The following is a 15,069-nucleotide window of genomic DNA, read 5'->3' on the forward strand; positions in this document are numbered from 1 at the left end:
AGTATTGGAGGAAAGGGGAACAAATACGTGGTGTCCGTATTCTGTGAAAAACGTTTCTCAATGCTACAAAGGAAAAAACATATGTAAATGTTTCAAAATGAAAGACAAAGATAACATGAGGGTGCTGTTGGTTCGAATGAGTCCCATGCCCAGCTGCTGCCTGCCCATGCCTGGCTGTGCCCAGACGAGCAGCTCCGCCAGTGCTGGTGGTAGCACACAGACACCTGAGCTGAAGCTGGACTCAAGCCTGTGATAGATGAGTAATGTGACAGTTGACTCTCACAATTAAAGGATAAATATCATGTATATATGTTAAGAGAAGTTTTATACATTTATAGATATGTTTTACCCCCTGTTGTGTTGTTATCTTGGGATTACCTGAGTTTGGGACATTTAAGAGGGTCACCTTGCTAGGACAGCAGTACATGACCTCCAAGTGAGATGTAAGGAAGTAAACTCCACTACTGGACATCAAAGAAGGAGTCGATGGACTGAACTTTAAGAAGGGTAAAAGTGTTAAAAGGTGAAACCTCCATTGTGTGGATGAGCACATGGTGGAAAAAATCCTCTACTCCCGGCGACGTAACATTTTCCCTATTGGGTTTATTGTAAAAATTTTAATAAAGTTTTAATAAACATTTAAAATTTTTAGAAGTAAATACAACTTTTTCAACATTCCATTCCCTGGCTAGAGGGCTGCATCTCCTGTCCTGGATGGAGAGCAAGGTCAGTCCCTTTGGGGAGAGAAGATTCTGTTCTGGGTGGTGGTGGCAGCATATTTCCAGCAATAAGCTGGTAATGCACCTGAGGAAGGGACAATGGACACTGGCACGGAGATGCAAGATGACAGGCCCAGTTCTCCATGGCTGAGGCCTTTGGCCGGTCTTGTGAAGTTCCAGAGGTGCTCCTGTGGAGAGAGGAGGTGGCTGAGGCCCCAGCTGCCAGTGGCACACAGGGACCCTGGTGCACAGCAGGGCCCAGAGCTGGCAAGGCTCCCCAGCACGGCTGGAGCTGCTGGCACAGCTGGGCCCAGCTGGACAGCTGCCCCTCAAGGCCCCGGGCAGCAGGGCACGGCTCTGGGCAGGGTCCCTGGCCAGGAGCGGGCCCCAGAGCGCCTCTGCCTTTCAAGGGCAACCTCGGCCCTGCTCTTTCTCCTCCCCACCTTGCTCTGCCTCTGCCCCGTGCCCCTGGGGCTGCTCTTGGCCAGGCAGCCTCAGTGGGAGCCAGCACTGGCTGCAGCCCCAGCAGGGCCCCAGGACAAGGCCCAGCAATTGAGAGGCCAATGGAAGCACTGGGCAGCAGCAGAACCCTCAGCAGAGTTATTTGGAGAACCATGGACTGGCCACAACTCCACTGCAGCCTCAGTGGGAATGCTTCCTGTCCACATTAGACTTTCAAAAGAAGCTCATTCAGGGAAAGGTGTCCACTCACCGTTTGTTCTTCCAGCAATACCAGATTCTGACACAGCACAACATGACAATAAGGTCCAAAAAAAGCAGGCCTGCCATGAATCCTAGCCAGCAGCCTGCTCCCTTACAGAAGCCTCTTCTGAGGCCCTTCTGGGCATCAGGAACACGTGTTGTGGTGCCGGCTGCATCTGTGGGAGCGATGGGGAGTGTGAGCCCGTGCTGTGCTGCACTGCTGAGCTGGCAGCACGGTGGATATGGGCAGGACGTTCTCTCAGGACCCAGCGCAGCCCCTGCCCAGTCGGGAGCCAGGGCTGGCTCTGGCCCTGGGCTGGCGTCAGGGCTCCCGCTCGGGGCTGCTCCTGTGCCTTGGGCCTCTGGGCACTCAGGGCCAGCTCCGCAGCAGCTGCAGCGCCAGGGACGTTGCTGCACCAGTCCCGTTTCCCCGGGGCTCTGAACGAGCTCCAGAGGCCTGGAAGCCGAGGCGCCTCCAGCTTTGGCTGCTGTCGGGCTGGGCAAGGGCAGGCCCTGGGGGAAGAGCTGCTGCCACACAGCCCCAGCTAGGGCTGAGCCCGGCACAGCAATTACCTGCTGTGCCTGTGCCCGTGTCTGGCATCGCCTTCCTCCCTGCAGCAGGGGCTGCCCATGGGGAAATGCTTCCTCCAGGATGTGCCTCCTTCTGCACAGATGTTTGGTCCATCACTTCAGACAGGAAAAAGGACAGTTGGATTAGGTGGAAGAGTTCCTGATTTGGATGCCGGCATCTTCAGGATGTCATGTGTGTTAAACATGGGGATACGTTTCAGAAAATGTCTTGGCTTTCATGGCAGGGTCAGGGCTCTCCCGTTTCCAAACAGCTGCCATGCCTGAGCCACAGGAGCGGTGAGGGGATCGCGCAGATCGAGGGCACACACGTGCATGGTTCTGTGCTGGCACCTGCAGCGATGCCCCCCTGACCCAGCTTTGGGCTCTGAGCTGGCAGCTCTCCCAGGGAGGAAAGTCTTGACCTACCCTCAGCATCACCCAGAGCCTCAGTCCTGGACGTGGCTTGGGAAGCTGCACCACCTTCACCAACAGGTTCAGCTGCAAAGAAAGGCAGGACAGGAGAGCTGCTGTGGCACTGCAGGAGATCCTCAGGCTGCCCACAAGGCTCAGCCCCGGGGCACAGCCCTGGGCCCGGCCCCTTCCCTCTCTGCTCTTCTCTGTGGCTGCACGGAGCCACATGGAAGGACACACTGGAATTGTACACGGGAGCAAGATGGACAGCTAAATTCTCCTTCCTCCCACTGACAGTGATCCTGTGGGATCCCTCAGGGCTCCAGAAAGGAGCAGGGCAAATTTGCCATATTCCATCAACCTTCAGATGATCTTAAGTGAAAGGGCAAATGTATGAGCTCTTGCCACCTGCTCACTGTGTATTCTCTCAGGAAAGGTACATTGAGCACTTGCCTCCAGGATTTCCCATGAGTCTCAAGCCATAATCCAGCAGGTTTCCCAGATAATCCATGTCTTGATCCCAACCTAGAAGTTTGCAAAGATCAGAAGGATTTCCATGATGTGCTGGGATCCCCTTCTGCCTCAGGGAACTGGGCACTGCATGTAGGTCGGGTAAGGCCATGGGAGCCAGATGTGAATGGACAAGGCCAAAGCTGCTCAGGGGCCTGGGGAGCTCTGGGCAGGCTCATGGTCAATCCCTACCCTCTTTGCAGGCCCTGTGCAACATCCCTGGAGAGGTGGCTGGAGCAGCCCAGGGCCCGTGGGGGTTCTCTCAGTCACACAAGGAAAATGCTCCTTTAATCTCTGGTGAGAACTGCAGTAGGTAGTGTTGCAAGTATACCTCGCAAACTCTCTCCTGCCTGTCCTCCCAGCCGCCCTTCCTCCATCTGCTGGGACAGCTCCCACAGCCCAAGGGCACAGAGTCAAGCCCTCTCAGGACACACTGGAGCCTTGATCTCTCTCTCTGTCCTTTCCCCACCATGGGCACCCCATGCAGTCACTCCCAGGTTTCGGGACATGTCTCCCATGGAGGGACCCCAGCAGGACTGCTCAGTACCCGAGTGCCCTGAGCCTGCTCAGGATAATTCTCCTGGGTTGTGCCCTCACTTCCAGGCAGCAGAGACAGCAGGCCAAGTCTCAGCAGGGCTCAGACCCAGAGGCACAGCAATTACCTCCTGTGCCTGTGCCTGGCATCGCCTCCAGTCCTACAGTAGAGGCTGGCACGGAACCACTGCTTCCTTTGGGAAACGCCGCCTTCTGCCCAGCCTCTCCATCCACTTCTGGAGAAAGGAAGAGGGATGGCTGCATCAGGTGGGGCTGTTCCCCATTGGGGAGGTGGCATCTTCAGCAGGCAGTACTTGTGAAAGTCATGGTTAAGGAATCCACACAAATTTCTGGGTAGGCCAGGGCCCACTTTCATGATATAACACCCGCCCTTAGTGATCATCCTGGAGACTATGAAATTTCAGGGGATCTCAGGCCAGTGGTGCAGTTTGGGCTGCCTGTCAGCTGATGCCAAATGCCTTCCTGCAGAGGCTGGGCAGAAGCTGCAGCCAGGCCAGGCTGGGAAGCAGCCCTGCAGGGCGTGAAAGCAGCAGCGGGGCAGCGAGGCTGCCATGGATCCCTTCCCGCTGTGCCGGGCACGGCGTGTCCAGATGTGCAGCCAAAGGCCCCGGCTGCTGAGTCCCAGGGGAAGCATGAGGGAAATGCACCCACCTTGTTCGGCTTGCAGTAATTCTTTCACCATTTGTCCCGTGATTTTGAGTGGCTCATGGGGTTTCTTGTGACCTGTAGCTTTGTTCTTTCCCCTCGGAGGACCTTAGAGCAACAGAGTTCCATTTCCCAGGAACAGATCCCACAAAAGCAGGGCTCAGCTGGTGAGGTCAGCAGGGACACACTACTCACCCCTGCGATGGGAGCTGGGCTTGCGTGCAACATCCACCACAGGACCTGGTAAAGTCCTCCCTGCAGGCACACCTGTAACACAACAGCCACAGAAGCTTCTGCCATCTCTGCTGATCTGCACAGGCACCACTGAGCCGCAGGAGTGGTGAGGGGATCGTGCAGGGCGAGGGCACACACGTGCATGGTTCTGTGCTGGCACCTGCAGCGCTGCCTCCCTGGCCCAGATTTGGGCTCTTGAGCTGGCAGCTCTCCCAGGGGGAAAGGCCTTGACCTACCCTCAGCATCTCCCAGAGGCTCATTCCTGAACGTGGGTTGGGAAGCCAGATCACTTTCACCAACCGGGTTAGCTGCAAAGAAAGGCAGGACAGAACAGCTCCTGTGACCCCGCTAAAGATTCTCCTTCAGGACCAAGTGGCAGTGAGTGCACCTGGGTGACTGGTGACCTCCAAGGCACTGCCTCAGCTCTGCCTTCCGCTCAGGAGCAGGGGGACCTCGTGCCTGCAGTGGCCCCACACTGGGATGGAAGGAGCCCCTTGCGGGGCAGTCGGGGCAGAAAGGACTCCCTGGAGCTGCCAGCAGCTCTAAAGCCAGCCCCGGGCAGGGCCAGGGCTTGGCAGTGGCAGCAGGAGCAGCTCAGGCTCCCTGGGGCTGGCAAAGGAGCTGCCAAAGGCTCAGCCCCGGGACACAGCCCTGGGCCCGGCCCCTTCCCTCTCTGCCCTTCTACCTGGCTGCACAGAGCACATGGAAGGACACACTGGAATTGCCCACAGGAGGAAGATGAACAGCTAAATGTTCCCACTGACTGCAATCCTGTGGGATTCTTCACAGCACAAGAATGGAGCAAGGCAAGATTTCCTGAACTGATCAACCTTCAGAGGAACTTAAGGGAAATGCCACTTGACTGAGCTCTTGCCACATTGACACTGATTATTCTGTCAGGAAATGTACATTGAGAACTTGCCTCCAACATCTGGCAAGGTCTTCAAACCACCATTCACCAGTGTTTCCAAGTAATCTAAACCATGATCCCAATCTAAAAGGGAGCAGCGATCAGAACCATTTCCATGGCTGCTGGGATCCATTTCTGCCTCAAGGTACTGGGCACTGTAATGGGGTTGGATAAGGCTGTGGCAGCCTGTGGCTCCTGGTCTCTCTCCACACTCTTTCCATGCCCTTGGGAACATCCCTGGAGGGGCTGCTGGAGCAGCCCAGGGCCCTGGGCCTTCCTCATTCCCACACAGGAACCCCTCACTAAATGCTTGGGGAAAATTGCAGCAGGCAACGCCACAGCTATCCCTCCCAACTTCTGTTCCTCCCTCCTGCTTGCCCACCTGCCCATGGAACAGCTCCCACAGCCCAAGGGGACATATCCAGGCACTCTCAGGACACACTGGAGCCTTGATCTCTCTCTCTGTCCTTTCCCCACCATGGCCACACCATGCACTCACTTCCAGGTTTCAGGAAGTGTCTCCCACGGAGGGACCCCAGCAGGACTGCTCAGTACCCGAGTGCCCTGAGCCTGCTCGGGATAATTCCCCTGGGCTGTGCCAGTCTTGTCCGGGCTGTGCCCGCACTGCCAGGCAGCACAGATGGCAGGCAGCTCAAGCCTCAGCAGGGCTCAGGCCCAGAGGCAAAGCAATTACCTCCTGGGCCTGTGCCTGGCATCTCCTCCCTTCCTTCAGGAAATGCCACCTTCCACAGAGCCTCTCTGTCCATCCCTTGAGAAAGGAAGAGGCACAGCTAGATATGATGGAATCATTACACACTGGGGAGGTGGCCTCTTCAGGAGGCAATCCATGTCCCAGTCATGGATAAGGAACAGGAAAATCCTGATCCCTCCAGTGCCTTGGGGCTGGCCATGGCCCTCCCTCCTCCAAGCAGCCACCACTCCGGATGGGCCTGGAGAGTGGGAAATTGGAGAGGATTTCAGGCCAGTGGTGCAGTTTGGGCTGCCTGTCAGCTGATGCCAAATGCCTTCCTGCAGGGGCTGGGCAGAAGCTGCAGCCAGGCCAGGCTGGGAAACAGCCCTGCAGGGCGTGAAAGCAGCAGTGGGGCAGCAAGGCTGCCATGGATCCCTTCCCGCTGTGCCGGGCACGGCGTGTCCAGATGTGCAGCCAAAGGCCCCGGCTGCTGAGTCCCAGGGGAAGCACGAGGGAAATGCTCTCACCATGCCCTTTGTGCAGTTCTGTCACGATTTGTTTCCGGGTGTTGTTTGGCTCATGGGGTTTCTTCTGTCCTTTGCCTTTGTTCTTCCCGCTTAGAGGACCTTAAGAGAAAGTAGTTCCGTTTCCCAGGAATGGATCCCACAAAAGCAGGGCTCAGCCTGTAGGGTCAGCAGGAGCACACTACTCACCCCTGCCATGGGAGCCAGGCTTCTCTGCAGGAATCAGCAAAGGAACAGGAAAAGGCCTCCCTGCAGACACATCTGTAACACAAGAGCCACAGAATCTTCTGTCACCTGGGTCCTGCCAGGTTGTCAACAATTCTTCCTTGGTGGCACACTGAGAACATACCTGCAGGAGACTCCAAGGGCTTCAAAACTTTATGCAGCCAAGCTAATGGAGAAGCCTTCCCAGACACCTCATCTAGAACGGAGCACAGATGAGAACCCTTTCCAGGGTGTGCTGGGATCCCCTTCTGCCACAGGGAACTGGGCACTGTAAGTGGGTCGGGTAAGGCCGTGGGAACCGGATGTGAATGGACATGGCCAAAGCTGCACAGGGGCGTTAGGAACTCTTGGCTGGCTCCTGGTGCCTCTTTCCATGCCCTTTGCATCATCCCTGGAGGGGCTGCTGGAGCAGCCCAGGGCCCTGGGGCTCTCTCTCACTCCCACAGCTGAAACTCTTGCTAAAGCACTGGGGAAAACTGCAGCAGGCAATACCACAACTACCGCTCTATCCCTCCATCCCTCCTGCATTTTCTCCCTCCCTTTCTACCTGCTTCTGTCTCTCCATCACTCTTTTCCCCTGGGACAAATCCCATAGCCCAAGGGCACATATCCAGGCCCTCTCAGGACACACTGGAGCCTTACTCTCCCCCTCTGTCCTTTCCCCACCGTGGGCACCCCATGCAGTCACTTCCAGGTTTCAGGAAGTGTCTCAGATGCAGGGACCCCAGCAGGACTGCTCAGTACCCGAGTGCCCTGAGCCTGCTCGGGATAATTCCCCTGGGCTGTGCCTGTCTTGTCTGAGCTGTGCCCGCACTACCAGACAGCAGAGAGGGCAGCTCAAGCCTCAGCAGGGCTCAGGCCCAGAGGCACAGCAATTACCTCCTGGGCCTGTGCCTGGCATCGCCTCTCTTCCTGTAGCAGAGGCTGGCACAGAACCACTGCTTCCTTCGGGAAACGTCGCCTTCTGCCCAGCCTCTCCATCCACATCTGGAGAAAGGAAGAGGGACAGCTGGATCAGGTGGGGCTGTTCCCCATTGGGGAGGTGGCATCTTTAGGAGGGAATGCTTGTCAAAGACATCACTAAGAATCAGGAAAATTCCTATAAACTTTTTGGGCAGGCCAGGGCCCTCACTTCTCCAAACAGGTGCCCTTTCTGTTCTACCCGGTGCGTGGAAAATTGCAGGGGATCTCAGGCCCGTGGTGAAGTTTGGGCCGCCTGTCAGCTGAGGCCAAATGCCTTCCTGCTGAGGCTGGGCAGAAGCTGCAGCCAGGCCAGGCTGGGAAACAGCCCTGCAGGGCGTGAAAGCTGCAGTGGGGCAGCGAGGCTGCCATGGATCCCTTCCCGCTGTGCCGGGCACGGCGTGTCCAGATGTGCAGCCAAAGACCCCGGCTGCTGAGTCCCAGGGGCAGCATGAGGGAAATGTACCAACCTTGTCCTCCCGCCTGCTGCATTTCCTTCAGCATTTGCCTCATGTTTTTGGATGGCTCATGGGGTTTCTGGTGTCCTGTAGCTTTGTTCTTTCCCCTCAGAGGACCTTAGAGCAACATCGTTCCAATTCCCAGGAATGGATCCCACAAAACCAGTGCTCAGCCTGTGGGCTCATCAGGCAGACACCACTCACCCCTGTGACGGGAGCTGGGCTTTTGTGCAACATCCACCAAGGGACCTGGGAAAGTCCTCCCTGCAGACACATCTGTAACACAACAGCCACAGAAGCTTCTGCCATCTCTGCTGATCTGCATGGGCACCACTGAGCCGCAGGAGCGGTGAGGGGATCGCGCAGGGCGAGGGCACACACGTGCATGGTTCTGTGCTGGCACATGCAGCGATGCCCCCTTGGCCCAGCTTTGGGCTCTGAGCTGGCAGCTCTCCCAGGGAGGAAAGTCTTGACCTACCCTCAGCATCTCCCAGAGCCTCAGTCCTGGACGTGGGTTGGGAAGCTGCACCACCTTCACCAGCAGGTTCAGCTGCAAAGAAAGGCAGGACAGAAGAGCTCCTGTGGCACTGCAGGAGATCCTCAGGCTGCCCACAAGGCTCAGCTCCGGGGCACAGCCCTGGGCCCGGCCCCTTCCCTCTCTGCTCTTCTCTGTGGCTGCACAGAGCACATGGAAGGACACACTGGCATTGCACATGGGAGGAAGATGGACAGCTAAATTCTCCTTCCTCCCACTGACAGCAATCCTGTGGGATCCCTCAGGGCTCCAGAAGGGAGCAGGGCAAACTTTTCAGAATCTTTCAACCCTGACTTAACCTGAACACAAATGGCCCAGGAGTGAGCTTTTGCCACATGGACAAGGATTATTCTGCCAGTCAAAATGGAAATGCAGAACTTGCCTTCAGCATTCCCCAAGACATTCAAAATGTCATTCACCAGGACTTCCAAGTCATGTAAGTCATGATCCAATTCTAGAAGAGAGAAAAGACCAGAACCATTTCTGTGTGTGCTGGGACGTTCTCATGCATGAGGGAACACGGCACGGGTTGGGTAAAGCTGTGGGAGCCATACATGAATAGACAAGGCCAAAACTGCAAAGGGGCCTGGGGAGCTCTGGGTTGGCTCTGGTCACTCTCCAGCCTCTTTGCAGGCCCTCTGCAGCATTCCTGGAGGGGTGGCTGGAGCAGCACAGGGCCCATTGGGACTCTCTCCCTCCCACAGAGGAAACCCTCCCTAAAGCCCCGGGCAAAACCATCCCCAGCGCTTCCCGGGGAGCAGGGAGCGCTGTGCTGGGAAAGGGGAGCCAGGCTGCCGGCTCACCTGCTCGCCACGCTTGCAGCGGAGCAGCCTGGGCAGCCCTGGCAGGCAGGGCCACGGCCAGGAGCAGCAGGAGTAGGAGGCGCAGAGCAAGGGCCATGGTGCCTTGCCCTCTGCCAGTCCCGCAGCTCTTGCTGCCACCGCTGTCCTGTCACCGCTGTCCCAAGGTCAGCACCGCTGCTGCCACCGCCGCTGCTGCCGCAACAGTTGTGCTCAGGGACTGACTGCTGGCTCCTTGTGCTGCTGTGCAACCACGGGGCTCTGGCACCTCTGGCACCTCTGTGACCTCAGGGCCTGCTGAGAGCTCAGACTGCTGTGACCCCAGAGCCCTGCTGTGAGCTCATGGCCTTAGCTGTACACCCAGAGTGTGCCCCCATCTCAATGAATGGACTGCCCTGGTTGTTTTGCATTATCACAGGTCCATTTCTCACAAAAACCTTATTTTTCAGTAGCTGATATTGCTGCTCAGGCTGTGTCCCCGGAGATGCTCTTGATGGCTTCCCTCTTTTCTGAGGCATGCCGCTAGAGGAGGTCCAGGCCCAGATGGTCGCAGGGATGGAAATGTCCCTCAGCCCAGGGACGCTCAGCTTGGGCTGCCCCATCCGCCCCGGGGACCCGCCACTGGTCACAGCAGCCCCTGCCTGGCTCCTGCCTGCCCACACCGTGGCCATCCCCAGCTGCCCCTGGGCACGGAGCTCAGCCAGTGCTGATCCTGGCTGGGCTTTGCTGCTGCCACCACCCGCACACTGGGGTGACAGCTCCATCTCTTTAGTGCAAGAGAAGAGCTGGGCCAAGCCCTGCCCACCTTCAGTAGGGGCCAGAGAGCAGGGCCAGTGCCTTCAGGGGGAGAGGACCTTGTCTGGCTGGAGGCAGCATCTGCACGGCAACAAGCTGTTAAAGCAGCTGGCACAGGGACATCGGGCATGGGGTTGCAGATGGGAAATGTCTGCTACTCGTGTCCCAGACTGAGGTGTTTGGCCCTTCCTGTAAAGCTGCAGATGGACACCGGTTGAGACAGGAGGTGGCTGAGGCCCCAGTTGCAACTGGCACACAGAGACCCTCTTGCACTGCAGGAGATGCCCACTGGGCTGAACGTTTGCCTCTGAAGACGGAGAGGTGAGCTTGTCAGAAATCCCAGAAAATATCAGGGAAAAGGTTTTAAGTTGGTTGTTGTCACTGGGTACAAATCTCCAGTGAGAAAAGAGCCTCTCCAGTAGGCTGGGTGTCTTGTGATGACTTAATTCTTCTTAGAGTGAGAATTACCTATTAAATGCAATTTTATTTTTTATTCTACAAGTGTAAAAGTGTTCTAAATTTTTCTAATTCTAAAAGTACTTTGAAAAATCCTAAACGACTGTGGAAAAATGTAATAAGTATTTGGGGATTTTTTCCTATGAAAAATATTTGGGAGTATTTCTAAAAATTTGTAATGTGTAAAAATGTAAAACAAAGACCAAATGGTGTCACTTTTTCTCAGGAGTCCCTTGTGTGGCTGCTGCCTGCCCACCCCTGGCTGTGCCCAGACAATCAGCTCAGCCAGTGCTGGTGGTAGCACACAGACACCTGAGCTGAAGCCCAAAGATGTTGCTGGGCTCAGGCCCTTCCCTGGCAGGAGGGCCGCACCACCTGTCCTGGCTGGACACCAGGGCCAGCACCTTTGGGGACAGAGGCTCCTGTTCTGGGTGGTGGTGGCAGCAGCGCGTGCCCAGCAATGAGCTGGTCATGCAGCCGTGGCAGGGACAACGGGCACTGGCACGGAGATGCAAGATGACAGGCCCAGTTCTCCATGACAGAGGCCTTTGGCCGGTCTTGTGAAGCTGCAGAGGCGCTCCTGTGGAGAGAGGAGGTGGCTGAGGCCCCAGCTGCCAGTGGCACACAGGGAGCCTGGTGCACAGCAGGGCCCAGAGCTGGCAAGGCTCCCCAGCACGGCTGGAGCTGCTGGCACAGCTGGGCCCAGCTGGACAGCTGCCCCTCAAGGCCCCGGGCAGCAGGGCACGGCTCTGGGCAGGCTCCCTGGCCAGGAGCGGGCCCCAGAGCGCCTCTGCCTTTCAAGGGCAACCTCGGCCCTGCTCTTTCTCCTCCCCACCTTGCTCTGCCTCTGCCCTGTGCCCCTGGGGCTGCTCTTGGCCACAATATCTAATCCGTGATTGTTCTGTCAGGAAAGGGGCATGGAAAAGTTGCCTCCAGCATGCAACATGATCTTCACGCTGTGACTGGCCAGTGTAAGAAGTGTAACAGTGGAGATGGGAGTTCTTATTCCAGGGTGGCAATTGGTAATTAATGTTGATAAAATTGATAAATTTAATAGGATCTTAACTGGAAGTTAAAATTCTGGTGTTGAATGTACTTGGTTTGCCATTGTTAAGTGTTACTGTCTTACCCTGTATTTGTAACCCTGTGTTTGTATCCCTTTCTGTCGGGAACCACTACTCCTGCTCCCAGAAGGACTTGCACCCCTGTACCTGTATCCCTTTCCATGAGGTCAGGAACCATTTGCCTGCTCCCAGAGGGACTAGCACCCGGACTGAATTTAATGAGGAGCTGTTGGTATGGTATGAACTCTCTCAAAAACAACAAACCAGCCCATAAACTATGGTTTTAAACAGGCTGCACCACCAGGAATCATCCACCATTTACAGAGCCGGATTCCGTCCTGTCACCATGACTTGAGGAGTACTCAGTCGGGATGATACCCATAGACTACGAGCCAACATTGTCTTCCTGCGGACTCTGGTGAGGACGGAAGCCCCAGCTCTGCCGAGAGACAAAGCTGCACTCCTCCTCCTCAGCGTCGTCCTGTGGGAGCAGTGGTGGTGTGCGCGACCGCTCGGGTTCCCCACCCAAGAGCTGTTCTTAATAAAGGCCTTTTTAAAGGAGCAGGTCTCCTGGCCCTTGTTTCTCACAGCCAGGACTTCCAGTCAATCCATCTCTCGATCCCAGTGTCCATGGGAGCACAGTTCAGAAGCGTCTCCATGCCGTGCTGGCTTGCCCACGTACTTTAGGGAAGCGGGCATTGCAAGGAGCTCCTTCCTCAGTGGCAGCAGGCACGGCCTCAGCTGCAGCCCCGGTGCCGTCTGTGGCGCAGGGAGCGGCCGTGGCTGTCCCTGTGCTGGGCTGCAGCACAGGGCCAGGCCGGAGCGGGGCCCTTGTTGTGCCTCCGCCGCTGCTCGGCAGTGCCGCCGGAGCCCGGGGCCGCGGCCCTTCCCCGCCGGGGCCGGGACCTGCCCGACAAGGGCGCGGCGGCTCCAGAGGCCCCGCCCGACCCCCAAGGATGGGCTCCGCCCGCCCGCCGGCCGCAAGGCTTGGCAGGAAGCTTTCTGCCCACTTTGCACACCCTCCACCCAGAGTGGCCCTTTGCTGCGCTGAGGAGACTGAAAAACCCCGCTGCACATCTCATCAGGGATCCCTGCACACCTTAGTAGAGACCATCAATACTCCTTTGTGCCTCATGAGGGATCCCTGCACCCCTCAGCAGGGACCCCAAAATATCCCTGTGTGCCTCGCAGGGAATCCGCGCTCACCAATGCAGAGACCCCAGGGCAGCCTTGTGTGCCTCACAAAAGAGCCCAGCCTCCTGCCCACCTTAGGAAGGACTCAGCTCCTCTCCAGGCCTTGACGGCAAGCACTAAGCTGCCACGTTCATCACGAGGAACTCAAGCCCCTGCCAGCCTTACAGATGTCTCCAGCCCCCTGTACACCACAGAAGAGATCTCAAATCCCCTGAGAACCTCACGAGGAACCGCAGCCACATGCACCACTTACAAAGGACGCAAAGCCCTGCATGCCTTCCTGCAAAACCCACCACCTACAAAACCCCCCTCCAGCTGGTGTGCCTCGTGAGGGACCCCGGCCAAGTGCCATCCTTACAGGGGTCCCCCAATGCCCTGCATGCCATAGAAAAGCCAGGCTTGGCATTAACTCTAGCCAGCAGTGTGTTCCCTGGCAGAAACCAATTCCCTTCTGGGCATGGGGAAGATGTGTTGTGGTGCTGGCTGCATCTGTGGGAGTGATGGGGAGCATGAGCCCGTGCTGTGCTGCACTGCTGAGCTGGCAGCACGGTGGATACGGGCAGGACGGTCTCTGTTTCCCCCAGAGCTGGGGCCTGCAGGCACCTTGCCGGCCCTTGGCACAGGCTGTGCCAGCCAACAAAGCCCAGCAGGCCGGGAGGAGAGCCCGGGGGCAGCAGGAAGCTGAGAGAAGCCCCTGCTCTGGAACCGAGGCAGTTCTTGCAGAAGCAAACAAAGATGGTGACTTGAAGAGATTCCCACTGTGCTCAAAGTTTGCCCCTGAAGACTAAGAGGTGAGCTGGTCAGGAATCGCAGGAAGTATCTGGGAAAAGGTTTTACATTACTTGGTTGTGATTGGTACAAAGTTCCCGTGGGAAAAGACCTTTGCCTCTGCAGCAGGCTGGGTGTCTTAGTGTGTCTTAGTTCTTTGCAGAGTAAAGATTATCACTGAAATGCCATTTTATTTTATTTTTTATTATATAAGTGCAAAAAAAACTTTCCTGAACTGTAAAACTACTTTCAAAAACACAGACATATTGTGGAAGTGGGGAAGAAACATTGGGGGATTTGTCTCTACCAAAACTATTTCTAAATATTTCTAAAAATGTAAAGCAAATAGAAAATAGGATTGCCTTCTCAGGATTCGAAAACTACTTTGAAAATTTGGAAGCTGATTTTGGAAGCTCTCAGTCAATCTTCACTTGAGAACTTCCCACAGCCTTTCCTGGGGGCTTTCGCCTTCGGACCTGGAAGTCACCGTAGAGCTTGTTGGAGCTAAAATGAAAACTCGTCCGAAACAGAGATGCTGCTATTGCTCTTCCAGCAGTAGAGATCTTGTGACCAGCCAGCAGCTTTCAGTTTTTCTTCAATGAGATGCCTGTGCAGAGAGGAGGTGGCTGAGGCCCCAGCCGCCAGTGGCACACAGGGACCCTCTTGCACAGTAGGGCCCAGAGCTGGCAAGGCTCCCCAGCACAGCTGGAGCTGCTGGCACAACTGGGCCCAGCTGGACAGCTGCCCCTCAAGGCCCCGGCCAGCAGGGCACGGCTCTGGGCAGGGTCCCTGGCCAGGAGCGGGCCTCAGAGCGTCTCTGCCTTTCAAGGGCAACCTCGGCCCTGCTCTTTCTCCTCCCCACCTCGCTCTGCCTCTGCCCCGTGCCCCTGGGGCTGCTCTTGGCCAGGCAGCCTCAGTGGGAGCCAGCTCTGGCTGCAGCCCCAGCGGGGCCCCCAGGACAAGGCCCAGCAATTGAGAGGCCACTGGAAGCACTGGGCAGCAGCAGAACCCTCAGCAGACTTATTTGGACAACCATGGACTGGCCACAACTCCATTGCAGCCTCTCTGGGAATGTTTGCCCCTCAAGGACACCCTGGAGACCCTGCCCAGTCGGGAGCCAGAGCTGGCTCTGGCCCCGGGCTGGCGGCAGGGCTCCCGCTCGGGGCTGCTCCTGTGCCTTGGGCCTCTGGGCACTCAGGGCCAGCTCCGCAGCAGCTGCAGCGCCAGGGACGTTGCTGCACCAGTCCTCTTTCCCTGGGGCTCTGAACGAGCTCCAGAGGCCTGGAAGCCGAGGCGCCTCCAGCTTTGGCTGCTGCTGGGCCCGGGAAAGGCAGGCCCTGGGG

At 57.0% G+C, this 15,069-nt stretch overlaps 1 long non-coding RNA gene across 1 annotated transcript; it reads right to left on the reverse strand.

The window, feature by feature from the left end:
• Positions 1 to 264: 264 nt before the first annotated feature.
• LOC135307284 (uncharacterized) lies at positions 265 to 2,494 on the reverse strand. Its single transcript, XR_010367988.1, has 4 exons — positions 2,418 to 2,494; positions 1,995 to 2,108; positions 1,432 to 1,597; positions 265 to 907 (listed from the first exon to the last, which is right to left on the reverse strand). It is a non-coding gene; the product is annotated as an uncharacterized LOC135307284 (long non-coding RNA).
• Positions 2,495 to 15,069: the final 12,575 nt, after the last annotated feature.

This window comes from Passer domesticus, chromosome 9, assembly GCF_036417665.1.
Source record: "Passer domesticus isolate bPasDom1 chromosome 9, bPasDom1.hap1, whole genome shotgun sequence".
In the NCBI taxonomy this organism is placed as follows: domain Eukaryota; kingdom Metazoa; phylum Chordata; class Aves; order Passeriformes; family Passeridae; genus Passer; species Passer domesticus.